Here is an 8007-nt window from a genome sequence, read left to right on the forward strand (position 1 = left end):
CAGTCCATCGTCTGTCTGTCCATTCTGCAGTGTTGTCAGTCCATCCTGTCCATTCTGTAGTGTTGTCAGTCCATCGTCTGTCTGTCCATTCTGTAGTGTTGTCAGTCCATCGTCTGTCTGTCCATTCTGCAGTGTTGTCAGTCCATCGTCTGTCTGTCCATTCTGCAGTGTTGTCAGTCCATCGTTTGTCTGTCCATTCTGCAGTGTTGTCAGTCTATCGTCTGTCCGTCCATTCTGCAGTGTTGTCAGTCCATCGTCTGTCTGTCCATTCTGTAGTGTTGTCAGTCCATCGTCTGTCTGTCCATTCTGTAGTGTTGTCAGTCCATTGTCTGTCTGTCCATTCTGTAGTGTTGTCAGTCCATCGTCTGTCTGTCCATTCTGCAGTGTTGTCAGTCCATCGTCTGTCCGTCCATTCTGCAGTGTTGTCAGTCCATCGTCTGTCTGTCCATTCTGTAGTGTTGTCAGTCCATCGTCTGTCTGTCCATTCTGTAGTGTTGTCAGTCCATCGTCTGTCTGTCCATTCTGTAGTGTTGTCAGTCCATTGTCTGTCTGTCCATTCTGTAGTGTTGTCAATCCATCCTGTCCATTCTGCAGTGTTGTCAGTCCATTGTCTGTCTGTCCATTCTGTAATGTTGTCAGTCTATCTTGTCCATTCTGCAGTGTTGTCAGTCCATCTGTCTGTCCATCCTGTAGTGTTGTCAGTCCATCGTCTGTCTGTCCATTCTGTAGTGTTGTCAGTCCATCGTCTGTCTGTCCATTCTGTAGTGTTGTCAGTCCATCCTGTAGTGTTGTCAGTCCATCGTCTGTCTGTCCATTCTGTAGTGTTGTCAGTCCATCGTCTGTCTGTCCATTCTGTAGTGTTGTCAGTCCATCCTGTCCATTTTGTAGTGTTGTCAGTCCATCGTCTGTCTGTCCATTCTGTAGTGTTGTTAGTCCATTGTCTGTCTGTCCATTCTGTAGTGTTGTCAGTCCATCCTGTCCATTCTGTAGTGTTGTCAGTCCATCGTCTGTCTGTCCATTCTGTAGTGTTGTCAGTCCATCGTTTGTCTGTCCATTCTGCAGTGTTGTCAGTCCATCGTTTGTCTGTCCATTCTGTAGTGTTGTCAGTCCATCGTCTGTCTGTCCATTCTGTAGTGTTGTCAGTCCATCCTGTAGTGTTGTCAGTCATCGTCTGTCTGTCCATTCTGTAGTGTTGTCAGTCCATCGTCTGTCTGTCCATTCTGTAGTGCTGTCAGTCCATCGTTTGTCTGTCCATTCAGACTATGGTGACTGTATGCGTGAGCACGTTCGTTCAGACTATGGTGACTGTATGCGTGAGCACGCTCGTTCAGACTGTGGTGACTGTGTGAGCACGTTCGTTCAGACTATGGTGACTGTGTGAGCACGCTCGTTCAGACTATGGTGACTGTGTGAGCACGCTCGTTCAGACTATGGTGACTATGTGAGCACGCTCGTTCAGACTATGGTGACTGTCTGTGTGAGTACGCTCGTTCAGACTATGGTGACTGTTTGTGTGAGCACGCTCGTTCAGACTATGGTGACTGTGTGAGCACACTTGTTCAGACTATGGTGACTGTCTGTGTGAGCACGCTCGTTCAGACTATGGTGACTGTCTGTGTGAGCACGCTCGTTCAGACTATGGTGACTCTGTGTGAGCACGCTCGTTCAGACTATGGTGACTGTGTGTGTGTGTGTGTGTGTGTGTGTGTGTGTGTGTGTGTGTGTGTGTGTGTGTGTGTGTGTGTGTGTGTGAGAGAGAGAGAGAGAGAGAGAGAGAGAGAGAGAGAGAGAGCACGTTCGTTCAGACTATGGTGACTGTGTGTGTGAGCATGCTAGTTCAGACTATGGTGACTGTTTGTCTGAGCACGCTCGTTCAGACTATGGTGACTGTGTGTGTGTGTGTGTGTGTGTGTGTGTGTGTGTGTGTGTGTGTGAGAGAGAGAGAGAGCACGCTCATTCACACTATGGTGACTGTGTGTGTGTGTGTGTGTGTGTGTGTGTGTGTGTGGTGTGTGTGAGCACGTTCGTTCAGACTATGGTGACTGTGTGTGTGAGCACGCTAGTTCAGACTATGGTGACTGTTTGAGCATGCTCGTTCAGACTATGGTGACTGTGTGTGTGTGTGTGTGTGTTTGTGCGTGCGCGCGTGCGCGCGTGCGTGCGTGCGTGCGTGCGTGCGTGCGTGCGTGTGTGTGTGTGTGTGTGTGTGTGTGTGTGTGTGTGTGTGTGAGCACGCTCGTTCAGACTATGGTGACTGTGTGAGCACGCTCGTTCAGAGTATGGTGATATCTGGCGCTAACGCGCGCGCGCGCGCGTGTGTGCGATTTATCCCCAACCTGGCAAAAAAACAGTCAATGTGTTCCGTGGACTTGTTTGCATCTGAGGGAAAAAAACAGAAGGAAAAAAAAAAAAAAAAAAAAAAAAAAACGAAAAGAAAGAGAACAGAATACCTATACTTTCCATAAAACGTTTCCGCCCAAGAGCGTTGTCCATTTCCCATCAAAGCGAAGTCCAGTCCTGGTCCCATAGGTCCTGAGGTTCATACAGAGGTCGCCAGTCTTTTGTGGGATGGTAAATATGTATTTGCCGGGCCGGTGTTGCCGTCTGTCCGTACCCCTGTTAGTTTTTACCCCGGATTTAAATCTGCCCAGCCCAGATCTACCCTGAGATCAATACAGACTGGCATGGAATGACCACCCGGGGTGTACCCGTTCTTCAACAGGTCAGTACTGACCCTCCCATCCACCCGTGTGTGTGTGTGTGTGTGTGTGTGTGTGTGTGTGTGTGTGTGTGTGTGTGTGTGTGTGTGATTCTAGGATAGCATGAAATGACCGTCGGGAGTGGTAAATTTGGCCACAGAATCACTACTCATTACAGGCTATTCAGGTGGAGGTGCCCAAAATTGGCTTCCTTTGGGTAAGGTGTCTCCTCGAGACGGGATGCTGGTTTGGGGTCAATAAAGGCCAGCCCAGAACGACCGCCTTTTTTTTTTCATTAGTTAAATCCGTACAAAGTGGATGATTGAAACTGCATTGCATTGCATTGCATTGCATTGCAATGTATTGTATTGTGTCATGTCGTGTCGTGTTATGTCGTGTCGTGTTGTGTTGTGTTGTGTCGTATCGTGTCGTGTCGTGTTGTGTTGTGTCGTATCGTGTCGTCTCGTGTCGTGTTGTGTTGCGATTGTGTAGCACTGTGTTTCACTGTGTTGCACTGTATTGCGTTGCGTTGCGTTGAGTTGCGTTGCGCTGCGTTGAGTTATGTTGTGTTGAGTTGTCTAGTACTGTTCTTTGTCACAACATATTTCCCTGTGTGAAAATCGGGCAGCTTTCCTAGGGGAGAGCACGTTGCTACAGTGCAGTACCATCCATTTTCTTTTTTTTGTTGTTGTTGATGTTTTGTTTTTTTGTTTTTTCCCCCTGCAAGTTTCTTTGTTTTCTATCAAGGTGGATTTTTCTACAGAAAGATATTAGCCATGTACAACCCCTTTTGTTGCTGTGGGATGTTAACGTGTCTTAAGAGCATGCTACACTCGGGACCTCTTTTTACTGTCTCATCCGAATGACTAACTGGGAGGAGTCGGGGGTAGGGGACGGGGAGAAGGGGGTGGGGAGGGGGGGGGGGAGGATCTTGACTACCTGCAACTGAATGACTCCGGTGGTCACTGGAGACAAGCCCAGAAAGACCCAGGGGTAAAAACCAGCGGGGGGTAACTGAAGGATGTTTCACCGGTACAACCCACATCCGTATTCTGCAAAACCTACCAGGCGGACTAGTAGTATCCCTCCTGAAATTCCCACCAGTGGTTTTAATCGTTATGTTGTCGTCCATTAGTCTGATTTGGTTCCGGACAAATACACCGTCGCTACTGTTTTCTCTGGGCCTGACAAAAGCGTTGGGTTTATGCAAAGGTCGGGATTCTGCTTTTTTTTTTTTTTTTGCCTCCCCCCCCCCCCCCCCCCGCCCCCCGACATCAGGTGTGGTGTGTCGTATATGGATAAGTTCCTGCGCTTTGGCACCCCCTTGAAACCCAAACTGTTGTTAGCGTTTAGTATCAAGCGTTACTGTTTTCGTCTTCTTCTTCTGATGCATGCATGTAATGGAATTCGTTGATGTTGTTCGTCTTTGTGTGTGTTGTCGCGCGCGTCGGTGTGTGTGTGTGTGTGTGTGTGTGTGTGCGTGAGTGAGTGAGTGAGTGTGTGTGTGTGTGTGTGTGTGTGTGTGTGTGTGTGTGTGTGTGTGTGCGTGAGTGAGTGAGTGAGTGAGTGTGTGTGTGTGTGTGTGTGTGTGTGTGTGTGTGTGTGTGCTTGCGTGCGTGAGTGTGTGTGTGTGTGTGTGTGTGTGTGTGTGTGTGTGTGTGAGTAAGTGAGTGAATATGTGTGTGCGTGAATGTGTGTGTGTGTGTGTGTGTGTGTGTGTGTGTGTGTGTGTGTGTTGGAGGGGTTTAGGGTAGGAAGGGTAAGTGAGAGAGGTGTGTGTCATGAGTGATGTCACAGTTTTAATACATTTCTCCCCCCAGCGAATTTGTATCTTTATTATCGATCTATACTGCTGTGCCTGATTCATGCATTGTTTCATGTTCCTGTGCCTGATTCATGCATTGTTTCATGCGCTCTGTGCCGCAGGGGAAGCGCTATGTGTGTGTGTGCACGTGATACTACTGACACTGACACTGACGCTGACACAATTGTTGTTGTTGTTGTTGTTGTTGTTGTTATGTTTCTTATAATGTAACCGTTTGAAGGTTACCCGAGTTGGCTTAAGAAGAAGAAGAAGAAAAAGAGGAAAGAAAAGATCATTGATCATTAAATGGGACATGACTGTAAAGCACTGGTGTGAGTGCTTAATGTGTGTGATTGTTGGATTTAGTTAGTGACACAGCTCGCTAAGCTTTGTTACCGCCTGAAATCTCTGTGCGTGTGTTTGTATCTGTCAGCCTGTGTCTGTTTGTCTGCCTGTCTTTCTGTCTGTCTGTCTGCCTCTATCCTTGGCCACTCTGTCTTTCTGTCTTTCTGTCTGTCTCTATTACTCACTATGTCTGTCTGTCTCTATCACTCACTATGTCTGTCTGTCTCTATCCTTGGCCACTCTCTCTTTCTTTCTGTCTCTATTACTCACTACGTCTCTCTATTACTCACTATGTCTGTCTGTCTCTATTACTCACTCTGTCTGTCTCCATTACTCACTCTGTCTGTTTCTATTACTCACTATGTCTGTCTGTCTCTGTTACTCACTATGTCTGTCTCTGTTACTCACGATGTCTGTCTCTATTACTCACTCTGTCTGTCTGTCTGTCTCTATTACTCACTATGTCTGTCTCTGTTACTCACTATGTCTGTCTCTATTAATCACGATGTCTGTCTGTCTCTGTTACTCACTATGTCTGTCTGTCTCTATTACTCACCATGTCTGTCTCTGTTACTCACGATGTCTGTCTCTATTACTCACTATGTCTGTCTCTATTACTCACTATGTCTGTCTCTGTTACTCACTCTGTCTGTTTCTATTACTCACTATGTCTGTCTGTCTCTATTACTCACTATGTCTGTCTCTGTTACTCACTATGTCTGTATCTATTACTCACGATGTCCGTCTCTATTACTCACTCTGTCTGTCTGTCTGTCTCTATTACTCACTATGTCTGTCTCTGTTACTCACTATGTCTGTATCTATTACTCACGATGTCCGTCTCTATTACTCACTATGTCTGTCTCTGTTACTCACTATGTCTGTATCTATTACTCACGATGTCCGTCTCTATTACTCACTATGTCTGTCTCTATTACTCACTATGTCTGTCTCTATTAATCACGATGTCTGTCTGTCTCTGTTACTCACGATGTCCGTCTCTATTACTCACTATGTCTGTCTCTATTACTCACTATGTCTGTCTATTACTCACGATGTCCGTCTCTGTTACTCACTATGTCTGTCTCTATTACTCACGATGTCTGTCTCTATTACTCACTATGTCTGTCTCTATTAATCACGATGTCTGTCTGTCTCTGTTACTCACTATGTCTGTCTCTATTACTCACGATGTCTGTCTCTATTACTCACGATGTCTGTCTCTATTACTCACTATGTCTGTCTCTGTTACTCATTATGTCTGTATCTATTACTCACGATGTCTGTCTCTATTACTCACTATGTCTGTCTCTATTACTCACGATGTCTGTCTCTATTACTCACTATGTCTGTCTCTATTACTCACTATGTCTGTCTCTATTAATCACGATGTCTGTCTGTCTCTGTTACTCACTATGTCTGTCTCTATTACTCACTATGTCTGTCTGTCTCTATTACTCACTATGTCTGTCTCTATTACTCACGATGCTGTCTCTATTACTCACTATGTCTGTCTCTATTACTCACTATGTCTGTCTGTCTCTATTACTCACTATGTCTGTCTCTATCACTCACTATGTCTGTCTGTCTCTATCCTTGGCCGCTCTGTCTTTCTGTCTGTCTCTATTACTCACTATGTCTGTCTGTCTCTATTACTCACTATGTCTGTCTCTAGGCACCCCCCCCCTCACCCCTCCCGCCTCCCAGTCCCTCCATCTCTCTAATTCACTGTCTTTTTCTTCCATGTCTCTTTCTGCAACCACAGCTGCTCTCTCTCTTTGTGTCTCTGTCTCTCTCTGTCTATCTGTTTGTGTCTCTGTCTCTCTTTCTCCCCCTCTCTCTCTCTCACCCCCCCTCCCTCTTTCATAGAGAGTACGATATATCCCACCTACCTTTTATAGATATCCTAATCATTTTCGTTTGTCTACTTCTCGCATCTGAAAAAGAAAGCGTCATAAGGAATTTGTCACTACACTTGTACAAAGCATTACATTTCAGATATGTTGCAGCTTCATAATGTTGTGTGTGTGTGTGTGTGTGTGTGTGTGTGTGTGTGTGTGTGTGTGTGTGTGTGTGTGTGTGTGTGTGTGTGTGTGTGTGTGTGTGTGTGTGTGTGTGTGTGTGTGTTTATAATGACTGTGCTTGTTTGTGTATTGTATCCCTGCATGAGGGGCAATGGCCTTTATATGAATAAAACATCCGGATCTCTCTCTCTCTATCTCTCCCCACTCTCTGTCTTCCCCCCCTCTCTCCCTCTCTCCTTCTCTCTCTCTCTTTCCACTCGACCTTAATCCTCTCTCTCTCTCTCCCCCCTCTCTCTTCCTCTCTCTCTCTTCTCCCCCCCTCTCTCTCTCTCTTTCCACTCGACCTTAATCCTCCTCTCTCTCTCTCTCTCTCTCTCTCTCCCCCATTCTCTCTCTCTCCCTCTCTCTCTCTCCCCCTCTCTCTCCCTCTCTCTCTCTCTCTCTCTCTCTCCCTCTCTCTCTTCACACTCGACCTCAATCCTCCCCCCCTCTCTCTCCCCCTCTCTCTCTCCCCCCTCTCTCTCTCCCTCTCTCTCCCCTCCCCCCCCCCCCCCCCTCTCTCTCTTCCCACTCGACCTCAATCCTGAATCTTTTTTAACATTTATATATGTTTCTCGCACAGCTTAAAATAACGTCCCCGTTTAGAACCGCTGTTTGATCAGGTAACATTTCAATCGGCACCGGATGTTTCGGTGGGTAGGCAAAGAATGCCGGCATTGTTTGTACACGTGTAGTGCCAGACTGTTGAGTGTGGCAGTGTCAACATTGACAAGGGAGCACCGTGCGGGCCCAGACACAGGTGTGCTGCTGTCTTTTTTTTTCCTTTCTTTTTTTTTCTGTTCTGTTCCCTTTTTGTTCTTTTTTTTTCTCTTTTTTTTCTTACGCAGGAATTTTTTTTTTTTTTTAGTCTTGGGCACGAGTGAGAGAGCACGCTGATGGAAACTTTAGAAGTTGATAATGTGATGGACAATACTCAGTGGATGAATGGGTTTATTCTTGTTTGGTTATTCGATGTCGTGGTGGTTATTTATTTTTTTTAATTTTAATTTTAATTTTTTTTTTTTGCGCATGCACAGACACACATACACACACGTATACATGTACACACATACTTGTGAACAAATATGCACACAAA

Source organism: Babylonia areolata, chromosome 1 (genome assembly GCF_041734735.1).
Source record: "Babylonia areolata isolate BAREFJ2019XMU chromosome 1, ASM4173473v1, whole genome shotgun sequence".
NCBI classification, from domain to species: domain Eukaryota; kingdom Metazoa; phylum Mollusca; class Gastropoda; order Neogastropoda; family Buccinidae; genus Babylonia; species Babylonia areolata.